The sequence below is a fragment of the Aethalodelphis obliquidens genome, unplaced genomic scaffold, assembly GCF_003676395.1.
Source record: "Aethalodelphis obliquidens isolate GAN/ISIS:26980383/991018 unplaced genomic scaffold, ASM367639v1 scaffold16, whole genome shotgun sequence".
In the NCBI taxonomy this organism is placed as follows: Eukaryota; Metazoa; Chordata; class Mammalia; order Artiodactyla; family Delphinidae; genus Aethalodelphis; species Aethalodelphis obliquidens.
The window spans coordinates 8,475,274-8,488,160 of NW_020837960.1; positions in this window are offsets into that span (position 1 = coordinate 8,475,274).

Consider the following 12,887-nt stretch of genomic DNA (forward strand, 5'->3'; position numbering starts at 1 on the left):
CAAACTCAGAAACTCTCTCACTTACTCACTTGCTATTTTCTCTCTGTGTCATTTGTAATTTCTTGGCTAAGGGAGATGATTGGCTATGAGGAAGTACACTCCCAAGTGTCAGAAGGAGATGAGAAAGGAAGCTATCGTGCACACACACATCATTTTTGTGCAGTGACACTTGTCACAGTAAAGGACCTCTCTTCCATTTATAGGATGCCTCTGTCCCTCTCTTCTCTCCACTTACTTGACTTTCAGTGCTGCCCAGTTTTCCCAGTAAGACTGCAGAGGTCAGGGAGACATAACACAGTGACTCTACTGTAACAGAAAGTGAATTTCTGAGACTAGATAGCTTGGAAGACAGGTAATGGGTTGTAGAATCAGCTGCGCCATAAGTCAGTCACCAGATCCTTTCAGGGGTGTCTGGCAACATCCATGCAACATCACCCGATGTGAAGCCATGGGCTGAAGTAATTTTCTGGGTAACATAGTTGCCCTTTGGAGGAAAAACATAAATCATTTTATATTAGAGAATAATATCACATTTGAGTTAAGTGGATTACTATCCCAATTTTCTGTTTCACAAGGCAAGAATCTGTACTGACAGCATTACCTCTGGGTGACTCTATGCCGATTGCTCTTGTTCGGATATGCTGTGCATCCACATATAAATGGACTGATGCCCTCACCTAGCATTGTGTGGCAGGGTGGAAAGAAGGCACCCGATTCAACAGGTATAATTCATTGCAAAAGGAAAGATCTACAACTATCATCTCTCTGGCCCTAAGAATATTTTAAGATTCACGCCAGAGTTTATCACTCAACAAACATCTATTGAGAGCCTAAGATGTGCTGCTGGGCTACAGCAGTCATTAATGTAGAATAAACAGCATCCTTGTCCTCCTGGGGTGCACAGTCTAACACTGGAGAAAGACAACCTCGTAAATAACAAAGGTCAAGTGTGATGTGTGTTGTGATGGCAAGTTGAGGGAGTTCCAGGTACAAATGGCGAGGAGCTAACCACAGCCTGAGGTGAGCGGAATCTCCCAGCAGAAATGACACCCACGCTGGGACCTGACATAAGAGTTTGCTTGGTGCAAAGGAAATAGCTGTGAAGGCCCAGAGGTCAGAGAGCTGGCTGTATCCGAGGACCCAGAGAAACCCAGCGTGGCTGGGCAAGAAGCGTGAGGGAAGAGTAGATGGCCAAGAAGCTGGCAAGGTCAGCGGGGCCGTCTGGTGAGGGTGACATCACCACCGATTGAAATTCTTCCCCATTTGTTTCCCATCCCCGCTGTTCCACATCACTTCCCCACATCCCAACCTCTGTCTCCTCCTCCTTTACTGAGGTGTTTTCCTCGGGTGCAGCTCGAAACGGTTCCCTGTATTCATTCAGCCTGGCTTCCTTGTCTCCTTGGAGGAGGAAGAGCTGGTCAGTATGAGAAGCAGGCACTGACTGAGCATCTGCAGGAGTCAAACCTTGTGCTAGGAACTGAGTGGGTACAATCATGGGAGAAAATGCCAACCATTAATGACAGCTCTCTGTCCCCTGGGGTATCAGAGGACAGAGATGGGAGCACAGAGAGGAGAGTGTTGGGAGGAATGAGTGAGTGGAGGGATCACCATCCTGGATCCGGGGAGGGCAAGGATCTGCCGCGATTTGCTTGGCACACACATCTGCTTCGTCCTTTCCCATCTCCTCTTCTTTCCTGTTCTGAAGCAGCGCTTGACAATGCAGTGAGGAGACGGAATAATAATGTGTGAAGAGGCGTGTGTTTTCTGTCAAAGCAACAAAACAGGAAAGAATGACAGTGAGGCCTGGGACAAATCACTGAAAGGCTGACCTTGCTCTCGACTCTGAGGACGAGTAGAGAAGAGGGCTCTGAGACTCTCCTGCCCAACGCACCAAAGTCGGGGAGTTGAGGGAACAAAGACAATGACGGAAAAACAAGCCAGGTTGCTTGGTTGGTGCTTTCAGGAATTGTGACATGTTAAGGGAAATGACTCAGACAAGTCATAGACACCTGAAGCAAGGAAGAGATACGCATCAGACTGAAGGGAAACATTACTAGAAGGTGTACTGATTGTGAACCTTTCATTACAACTGACTGAGCCACTAACTCATATGTACTCAAACCAACCAGAAGTATCACCAAGAGTCAGTATCTCTCCATCTCCACCTCTCTTCCAGGTGGTTTTATGTTCAAGCTCCACGTGGCAGCAAGATGGCCTTTGGCAGGTCCAAGACTATAGCATCTTACTTCAAATTCAACAGGAAAGAGTACTGCTCTTTCCTCGCCAGATGATAATAACTGACAGAGCTCTTACTCCATGCCAGACACTGATCTAAGGGCTTTTCTTACGTTATTCATTGATTGACCACAATCCTGCATTATTCGAGACACATAGGAGTGAGGTAACTTGCACAAGCCATTTACCTAGTTAGTGACAGAGGGAGCATTTGGACCCAGGAGTCAGGACCCAGAGTCTGGACCCCTAATCACTATGCTGGGCTGCCTTCAGCCTGACGTCTGTGGATGGGAGTGGATCAGGTGTTGTATTCCTGCCCAACCTTGAACTTGATGCTGCGACTAGCCAGACCTGAGTCACGTCCCACACAGAGCTGGGAGCAGACTCAAGGCCACCTGAACCGTGGGCTGATAGTGGATAGGGTGGTTACCCAGGGTCAAGTCACTTGTCACTTTTTAACTTAAATAGGAGTTTTTCGAGATGCCCGTTAGGTCTTTCAATTATACCAGCTTTCTGAGTCTATGGGGAGGTGGACGTTCCATTGAACGCTTTCTCCAAAGCCTAGCACTGTGTATTCTGAAGTGAAATGAATGCCCTCGTCACTATTAATAATGTCTGGAACTATTCCCAAGAGGGTAAGGAGTGTCCTGGTGAAGCCTTGTGGTGTGGCTTTAGTATATGTAGGGACATCTGTTACCTTGATTTATATTTTGAGTGTCTCTGAGGCAAGTGATTCTCAGAATGGGGCAACACTTAGGCCAAGAGTTTGTAAAAGATGCAGGTGTGGTCAATTTTTGGGCAAGGGCATCCAGTGCTAAGATGACTGCCTGAAATTTGACCAGTTGTGCTGAGCCTTGGACCCCAGCATTTACTGGGGACATCTTAGTTGTGAGACAGGAAACAACAATATTCCACTGAACTCCATCACATGGACGGTGTGATTTCATCTGTAAAGTCCATAAAATCTCATTGCTATTAACTCTGTTAATCCCATGGGGCCCTCAGGTAGGCAAGGAATCTTGGAGACTGTTGTCTTCCTCCAGCACCATGGTATAGGGCAAGGAATTGAGGATGGGGGAGGCCATCCTTGTAGAGTGGAAGGTGCCACAGGGTCCACGAAGAGTAGCCCCCGCTTGCTGCAACTAGAGAAAGCCCACATGCAGCAATGAAGACCCAATACAGCCAAAAATTAATTAATTAATTAAAAATTTTTAAAAAACCCTCTTCATTGTGGTGTACGGACTTCTCATTGCGGTGTACGGACTTCTCATTGCAGTGGCTTCTCTTGTTGTGGAGCACAGGCTCTAGGCTCGTGGGCTTCAGTACTTGTGGCACGCGGGCTCAGTAGTTGTGGCTCACAGGCTCGGTAGTTGTGGCTCGCGGGCTCTAGAGTGCAGGCTCAATACTTATGGCACACGGGCTTAGTTGCTCCATGGTATGTGGGATCTTCCCGGACCAAGGCTCGAACCCATGTCCGCTGCACTGACAGGCGGATTCTTAGCCACTGTGCCATCCATACTTGTAGAGTGGAAGGTGCCAGAGGGTCCACGTTTGGCTCCATTCTGCAGGAAGGCAGCCTCAGTAGCTGTGCCAAGCTTGTGGGGTGCTGTTTCCATGACTCAAGGCATAATGGGCAGCTGGTAGAGAGGGTCATAGGCTCAGGGTCTGTTAGAGCTTCTGCTTCCTAGAGAGCCCAGTGAGTGGCCAGCAATCTCCACCCTGATGGTGTATAGCACAGTGCCCTGAGGAAAGGCAGTTTCTTATATCAGAAGCCCATGGGCAACTTATGGCCTATGATTGCAGGTAATCCAGAGACTCCCTGAGAGGAGGGTGCTAAAGCCTCTGCAGTGAAGGGCCTTCCAAGAGCACTAACGGGAATTCCTGATGATTTCAATTTGGACAGATTCTCGAGTCTTTGGTTGGAGGGGGCTGCACTCAAGGTGGCCAGATTTGTGAGTAACAGCACAAATGGATTAAGTAAAAACTTTAAATGTGGACTATGTTGCCTTCAGAGACCCCAAATGGCTAAAAGATGTTGGGCTTCGGGAATTCCCTGGCAGTCCAGTGGTTAAGACTCTGTACTTTCACTGCCAAGGGTGAGGGTTCAATCCCTGGTCAGGGAACTAAGATCCCACATGCCACACGGTGCGGCCAAAAAAAAAGATGTTGGGCTTCTATTAACATTTGGGTGCTAAAAAGGTCAGAGGCTGTTTCTTGATAGTCTCAGGACTAGAACATCTCTCGATTTCTAAATACTTTTCAAAAATTTAACCAAGGTGACAGGACCTTACACTATGTGTAAGGCAATCTCCAATCCCTTTTTTGTAAGTTATTTTGTGTTTGTATGTCCTTAATGAGTGTGTCAAATGAATGTGTTTAGTGGAGAATGTCATCAACACAGTGTCACACCTGTGCTCCCAAGAAAGGCAGATACAGCCAAGAGCTTCCCTGCAAAGACAGTTCACAGTGAAGGCAGCTGAAGGGCTTCGTGGGCAGCCTGGTAAAGGTGAACACGTTCCTTCAGAGGGGAAGGCAAACAACAGCTCAGAGACTGTTGAAAAAGGCACTGAACAGAACATGTTAACCAAATCTATAATAGCAAATATTTACTGGTGGCTGATGGGGTGAAGTCAGTAATTTGAATGAGATATTGAGTGTTGGGTATGGAAACCTAAGTGCATGGGACCACAGCATTAAGGTTACAGTGATTTGTAAAGAAATATATACTCATTTAAACATCTATATATAATTCCAGTTATACATACATCATGTTTATTGAAAAAGTGGAAAAAAATTTAAAAACTTTAAAAAAAAAAGTCCCAACTTCCCACCTTGCAGAAGCGGCTCCTGTTGCCATCTCAGCCTGAGAAGACCCAGGTCAGCCTGCTTAAAGGAGCTGGCAGCACTGGGGACAGCAGATGGGATCCTCTCGGCCTCTTTCTCTGCCAGGGCGAGGGCCCTCCCCAGTGGCAATGCTTTCCTTAACCGTACAACCCTGGGCTTGAGTCAGGTTTGAACTAACCCTTTTGCCATGCCACAGGGGTGCCATGGGTGTCTTTCTGTTTCTGTTTTTGTTGTATAACTCTGAGACTTAGGCTCTCTGCTGTGACAGAGGCAGAAGAGTGGTGCAGCAGAAGATACCCAGGCCCACGACCAAGAAGCTGGTGGATAGAAACCATCCTGTCAAAGCCCTCCATTTTCCTGCAGTGCTTCCCTCCCTCTGTTTTTTCTCTCTGTACAAATACCCTCAGAGCACTCGAGACCGCTAGCTGCCTAGAGTCGCAGCTTTCAGGTTCGGTCTCCTTCCAGTCACGCACAGCACAGACCTTCTGGCCACATCAGCAGCCATTTATTTAGCTAAGAGCAGTTTATGAAAGCTGATGGAGGCCCTCGGCTGTGGCTGGGCCGTTCTGTTTTTGACCTTAATTGTTCTGATCATCTCCTATTCACTCCATTGGAGAGGATGGATCCCTTGCCTTAAATAGTAAGAGAAGACCAAACACACACCTGACCAGACAGATGAAATGGGCAGCAGTTCCTCAGTCATAGATACCCACCACCCCAGGGCAGGACAACGTCTGCCATGCAGGGCCACAAGGCGGTTACGCTCAGAGACGGAATGAACAAGCAGGGCTTGTAGGGGACAGGCTTGTAGTACCAAGACGGTGCAGTGGCCCCTGGTTCCAGTGGGAGGAAGTGATTGGCTGTTTGAATAATTTCACAGGCTGGCAGGGAAGTGAAACCTGTTGGGTCGAGGACTGGATGGAGTGTACCTGGTCCAACTGCTGCAGGAACTAGCCAGGTGGGGAACCTTTGCTGCTGGGTGGGGAGCGTATCTGGCAACAGTGAGGAAACTCAGACATAAGCCTTTGGGGCCCTGTGAAGCTTAGAGATGACAATACAGCAATTGCGCCTTAATTTCAGTCCTTCTCCTACATCTCTGCCCCCAAAACCCATCCTGAATATCATCCTCTTCTGATCTCCTCCATCTGTACCGCCTGAGTGACAGCCAGCATCACCCTCACCTGTTCTACTCCACTAGCCACATATGCAGTCTCCCTACCTCACTCATCTCCACTCCCCACCCCATGTTACCCAGCATCTACAATAAATGTCTGCGTTCCTTACTCCAAACACATCAAAATATTCCCATCCCACTTAAAATAAAGTAACGTGGGGCTTCCCTGGTGGCGCAGTGGTTAAGAATCTGCCTGCCAATGCAGGGGACACGGGTTCGACCCCTGGTCCGGAAAGATCCCACATGCAGCGGAGCAGCTAAGCCCATGTGCTTCCTGTGAGGCCAGGGCCCATGCTCCGCAACGAGAGAAGCCACCGTGGTGAGAAGCCTGCGCACCACGACAGAGAGTAGCCACCCACTTACCACAACTAGAGAAAGCCCGTGCACAGCAACGAAGACCCAACACAGCCAAAAATAAATAAATAAATTTAAAAAAATAAAAAACAAAAAAAAATAAAGTAACATGACTCGTCATGGCCTACAGTCCCTATAAGATCTGGGCTCTACTTCCGTTTCCAACTTCATTCCCTTCCTTCTCTTCCCACTGTTTGCTTTGCTACAGCCACAATGGTCTTTTTTGTTTCCCTCCAATGTGTCAAGATTATTCTAATCTAAGGCCCTTTCCACTTGCTGTCTTGAAATCAACTTCCCCACGATATTTGCAAAACTGCTGCTTCTCATGATTTGGGTTTCATGTTAAATGCCACCAGACCCACCCTAACCATGCTTACCATGCTTTATCTTTCTTCATAGAACTTATCCATACTTAATTACATTACATAATTTATTTTACTTATGTATTATTTGTAGTCTTTACTAGAATATGTATTACAAGGAGGCAGGGACTCCTTCTATCTAATTTTCCACTATATCTTTAGCATCTAGTATCATGTCTAATGTATAATAGGAGACCAATGAATGTTTAATAAATAAAACAACAAATGAATAAAGGAAGAATGAAAAAAGCAAACAAATGAAATTGCCTGTACTATACTTAGCGCACAGTAGATAACCACTATGTACCCTCATCAGTAGTATTATTAGAATTATAAGCCAACCTTTCCCTAATTAGGAGTGTGCACTAGGGTTACATTCTGACTATGTGTACTTATGATTATGCCTTATCACCCTCTGAGGAATTGCATGCTTCCTAATGTCAGGCATCTCATCTTCCTTATTCTTATTTCTCCCCAGTAGCTAACATAAGCAAACAACAGGTGCTTAATAATCAAGAAGAGCACTTGGTATGTGTCAGTCCCCAGTGTAAGAACCTGCCACTTGTTAACTCACCTAATCCTTTCCACAGGCTTGTGAGATGGGGACTACTGTATCCTTATTTTATAGATGAAGAAACTGAGGCACAGAGAGGGTAAGGTACTTTCCCAAGGTCAGCACAGTTACTAGGTGGATCAGTCAGGGCTCTACCAGAGAATCGAAACTAATAAACTTTATCTATATATGTATGTATATATAGATAGATAGATAGATAGATATGTACGTATATGTGTGTGTATATATACACACATACATACTAGTTTATATATAAACCTACTAGCTTATATAGAAAACTACCGGTGTGCGTGTGTATATATAAATACATGTACAGATATATATACACACGGCAGATTTCTAGGAATTAGTTTATGCAGTTATGGAGTCTGGCTGAGCAGTCTGAAATCTGTGAGGCATGGCACCCCCAGGTTGGGAACTCTTAGGCAGGGGGTGACGCTGTAGTCCACAGGTGGAGTTCCTTTTTCCTCAGGGAAACTGCAGTTTTGCAGTTAAAGCCTTCCACTGATAAGATGAGGCCCACCCTGATTATCAAGGATAATCTCCTTTATGTAAATGTCAACTGACTGTAAATGTCAACCACATCTATGAAATACCTTCACAGAAACACCTAGATTCGTGTGTGATTGAATAACCTCACCTAGCCCAGTGGACACAAAGGATGAACCATCCCAACAGGTAACCCAACCAGGATTTAAGCCAAGCCTTCTGACTCCAAGCCTAAATTCTAAAGCATTGCGATCCGCTGCCTCTCCACCAATATTTGTTGAATGAATAAAAATGGAAGAATGACTCTGCTCTGAAAACGGATGTGTGATTCTTCCTGAAATCACCGCCTACCTTTCCTCTCACCTGTCCCCAGGCTTGTTGAATGCCTCAATTTGTAACTTGTTTCCAGGATCTTTTGAGTGGAGATGTTTAAAATATATCTGAAGAGATTTGATGTGTGAAACTTACTCCTTTTCTAGCCAGAGGTCTCTTTAGATGCTAGAGATTTTTGGCAGAAAAGCCCCAAATGGAATTTCAGCACATCTGAATTCAAATGTCCTGGTTGCCTGACAATAGGATTGGCAGCCTAACAATTTGCAGGCTGACATGTCTTGCTTTCCTGGGGAGAGTGACTAAAAGCAATTTACACATTACAAAGGGTTGAGAGTGCCTTTTCTTTACCTGCAATGGAGAGCACAGTAACCAATACCAATGTAGAGATTTAGAAAGTTTTTTCTATATCCTCCCTAGTCTGACTCAAAAGTTGAATTTTGAACATCAATCTTCTTTTTATCACTTCTTTTTTCTGCTTGTTCCTTTTGCCTCTGCTTAAAGACAGCTATCTTTCTTCCTAACACCTCCAAACCATGCCCTTGCCTACATATGGTCACGAATTCATGACACACAGTGCGTACTGGTGAAACCTCTGAAGACACGAGCTTTTGCCTTTGCTCATCTCTTTGCCAGTTCTGCTTCCTCTCTTTTGAACCAATCAACTGTTAACAGGTTCTGTAGCGTGAGCTCTTGAATAGGAAAATCTGGAAATAAGGCACACTGGAGAATTAATACCTGAAAATGAACACACTGTGTAGTAACTGTTTGAGGCTGTTGCTAATTGTTTCCTATTTCTCTTAGATACTACAGAGTGCTACTTAAATTTGTTACTCAATTTCCTTTAACAACAAAAAGAGTATAACTGGATTCAGTAAATATTTACTAAGGCTCTACCCCACAAAAAGCACTTTGGAGGATAGAAAGTTGAACAGAGCACAGGGCCTTGAAAAGCATTAACTCTAACAGGAGAAACAAGTATATAAATGCAGGTTAGGTGCCATCAGAGGAGCAAAGACCATGGGCATTCACGAAGGAAGCAGCATTTCAAACATCTTCTCAGATGGCCAATATTTATAGGCTGGCCTTGACCTGGGCATGGGGGATCCACTGAGTGGTTAACAGGAGTAATATCCTTCTTTGTGTCGGGGGGCAGTTTGACAATAAACAAATGATTATAAATAAGAACGTCAGTGAAAAGAAAACAGACTCATAGGATATATAGTGACTAGGTAGAAGGGATTATTTTCTGCAGGGTGACTGAGGACACCCTCTCTGAGGAGGTGACATTTGAGCTTAGGTTTGAATTTTAAGAAGCTGAGATATGGGGCTAAGTGGATTGCACACAGATGGAACCACGAATGCCAAGTTCCAGAGAAGAAGATGCTTCTGTTGTTCAGGAATGGAAGGAAGGCCTGCGGAGCAGGAACGCAGGGAACAAGAGAAGTAGGTGGGATGGTTGAGGAGGTACCTGAGCCTAGCTACGCAGAGCCATTGGAAGCCACCATGGGGATTTAAGAAGGGGATGATGGGGCTTTCCTGGTGGTGCAGTGGTTGAGAGTCCGCCTGCCAATGCAGGGGACACGGGTTCGTGCCCCGGTCCAGGAGGATCCCACATGCCGCGGAACAGCTGGGCCCATGAGCCATGGCCGCTCAGCCTGCACGTCCGGAGCCTGTGCTCCGCAACTGGAGAGGCCACAATAGTGAGAGGTCCGCGTACCGCAAAAAAAAAAAAAAAAAAAAAAAAAGAAGGGGATGATGGCATGATCTGACTATACTTTGCAAAGATCACCTTGGCTGCTAACTGAAGAATGTTTCCTGTGGGTCACTCATAGAAATAGGGAGACCAGTTAGGGGACTGCTGTGGTCATCCAGGGCAGGTGGTAGCTTGGAAAGAGCTGTCATTGGGGAGATGGTGAGAACGTGGGGAATATATTTGGTAATAGAATTGACAGATGTTGCTGATGGAGAGATGATGGACGATGGGGCAAGAAAGCATCAAGGCCACCCGCCACTATGTTTTTGTCCCAGGCAACGTGGTAGACAGTGATGCCATTCACTGAATTGGGAAGCCTCTCGGAATGTAGTCATTATCACAGGTTCAGAGGGAGCTAGAAGCACATTCCAGAAAAGGGGAGGAGCATGGACACGGCCTGAGTCAAGGTTGAGAGCAACACTCATAGGAAACATTTGGCTGGAAGACAATGTACCTGTCAGAAAGCTGGGAGGCCCTGAGGCTGTAAAGGTCAAAGTCCTATACTGAGGCCCTAAAATAGTAAGAGCCATGAATGCTGTGGGGGAGGGAGGAAGAAAATGTACTAGATGAGGGAGGCACAAATAATTCAAAAATTAAGAAAAAAAGAAAAACTGGAAAAGTCTCATGCACGGACTTAGTAACAACTAAGTAAATCCAAAACCCAAAGGGACCCAAGTGAGCAACTCATAAGCCACACAGGCCGAGCACAGAGAGTGCCTAGAAACCACCAAGGACTGCCTTATAAAAACTCTTGGAGGTGCCTTTTATGTCGCCATTTCCTCAGAATGTTGCTCTGCACAGCAGGAGGATGGGGGCCCACTTATTTAAGGTTGACAGAGTATTTGTGATGCAGAAGTTTAGATGGATATAAAAAAATAAGCTATTTGAAATTTCCAATAGCTTGACAAAATGCACCTAAAATATTTGTTTAAAGAGAACTTAGGGGGCTTCCCTGGTGGTGCAGTTGTTAAGAATCCGCCTGCCAGTGCAGGGGACACGGGTTCGAGCCCTGGTCCGGGAAGACCCCACATGCCGCGGAGCAACTAAGCCCGTGCACCACAACTACAGAGCCTGCGCTCTAGAGCCCGTGAGTCACAACTACTGAAGCCCGCGTGCCTAGAGCCCGCGCTCCACAACAAGAGAAGCCACCGCGACGAGAAGCCCGTGCACCGCAACGAAGAGTTGACCCGCTCGCCGCAACTAAAGAGAGCCCACGTGAAGCAACGAAGACCCAACGCAGCCAAAAATAAATAAATAAATTTATTTTTTTAAAAAAAAGAGGTAACTTAGGGGTTAGCTAATTCCCTCCCCAACACATGCTATTTTCTCCATCAAAACCAGGACAATGATTTTTCAGGGGGAGAAGGGGTCCCACACCTGCTCTGCATCACAAGGCTGTGTCAGAATGACACGAGGAGCCATTCAAACCACATGTCTCCCTCCCAGAATTGCTGAAATGCTGGCCTGCCCCAGCTCCCACTTATGGGGCGGGACTCTCCAGCCTGAGAAACATCCATAAAGAAAGAGAGAAGGTTGAGAACCTCTGAGCCCAGGGTTCCTATAGGCATTTGCTTTTTGTCCATTTCAGTCACTGATATGCAATTTTATATCAGTTAGCAGAGTCTAAGGAAAAGAAAAAGGATCAGACAGGTTTCTGAAACCAAATTATTGCTTTTCTGACAGATACCATTGCGCTGCTTACAAGTATTTTTCCTATTAAGTTTTAGCAAGTGCAAGGGCTATAGTAAATAACCTTTCATCTACAGAAGTTTTTCAAGGAACAAATAAGGAGTAATGCAAAGTAATCCTGGGAGAAGTTTAAAGAGAGATTGTATCACCTGAATTTAAAGTAATAGAATAGAAGGAAAGGTAGGAAACTATATCCAATTGCTTTCTCTGGTATCCTTCTTTCTGATATATAATTTATATGCAAGTGTTTATGTTATTGTAATAATAATTAAGCCTACTTGTGTTGGAAAATATATATATATGACATTACATTTAAGGCAGCAAAAAAAAAAAAAGTCTAAGATTAGGCAAAAGTACCTCGACACATTTAGGAAGGTTTTGATAACAAATAGTTAATGGATAATTCAGTTTTAAGTTTCTAATTTTGCATATTTTCTTTTTCTCCTGGGCTAGATAAGAGACATAGATAATTTCTCTGGTATACGACAGTGGGCTTGCTGTGAGGTGGTACTTACATTTTTTTAAAGGCTCTGTAGCCAGGCAGGACTCCACAGGGCCTGCTGGGGACACAGCCCTCCCCCATATCCTCTGCTGTAGCTCGTCTCTGAAGTACCTAGATAACAGTATCTGATGCATATTTGCCGAGTTGTTTTACAGATGCTAAAACCAATGCCAAATAGAAGAAATTAACAACTTGATGACCACAGCATGTAGCCCCCAGACTTACTGGAGCCTAAGGATTGATAATGTTAACCCTGATGATACCACCCTGTTATCTCACCATCAACCAATCAGAGAATTGTGCACAGCTGATCACATACCCTGGGACGCCCCTCCCTCACTTGGCCTTTAAAACTGCTTTCCTGAAACCCATCGGCGAGTTCGGGTGTTTTGAGCACTAGCTGCCCTGGACTCCTTGCCTGGTGCCCTGCTATAAACGCTGCAGTTTCCTTCACCACAACCCCATGTCCGTAGATTGGCTTTACTGTGCACAGGCAAGTGGACTCAAGTTTGGTTCCGTAACACCTCAACTAGAGTTTTTCACGCAATAACCACCACATTTCCAGGAGAAGTTAGGAA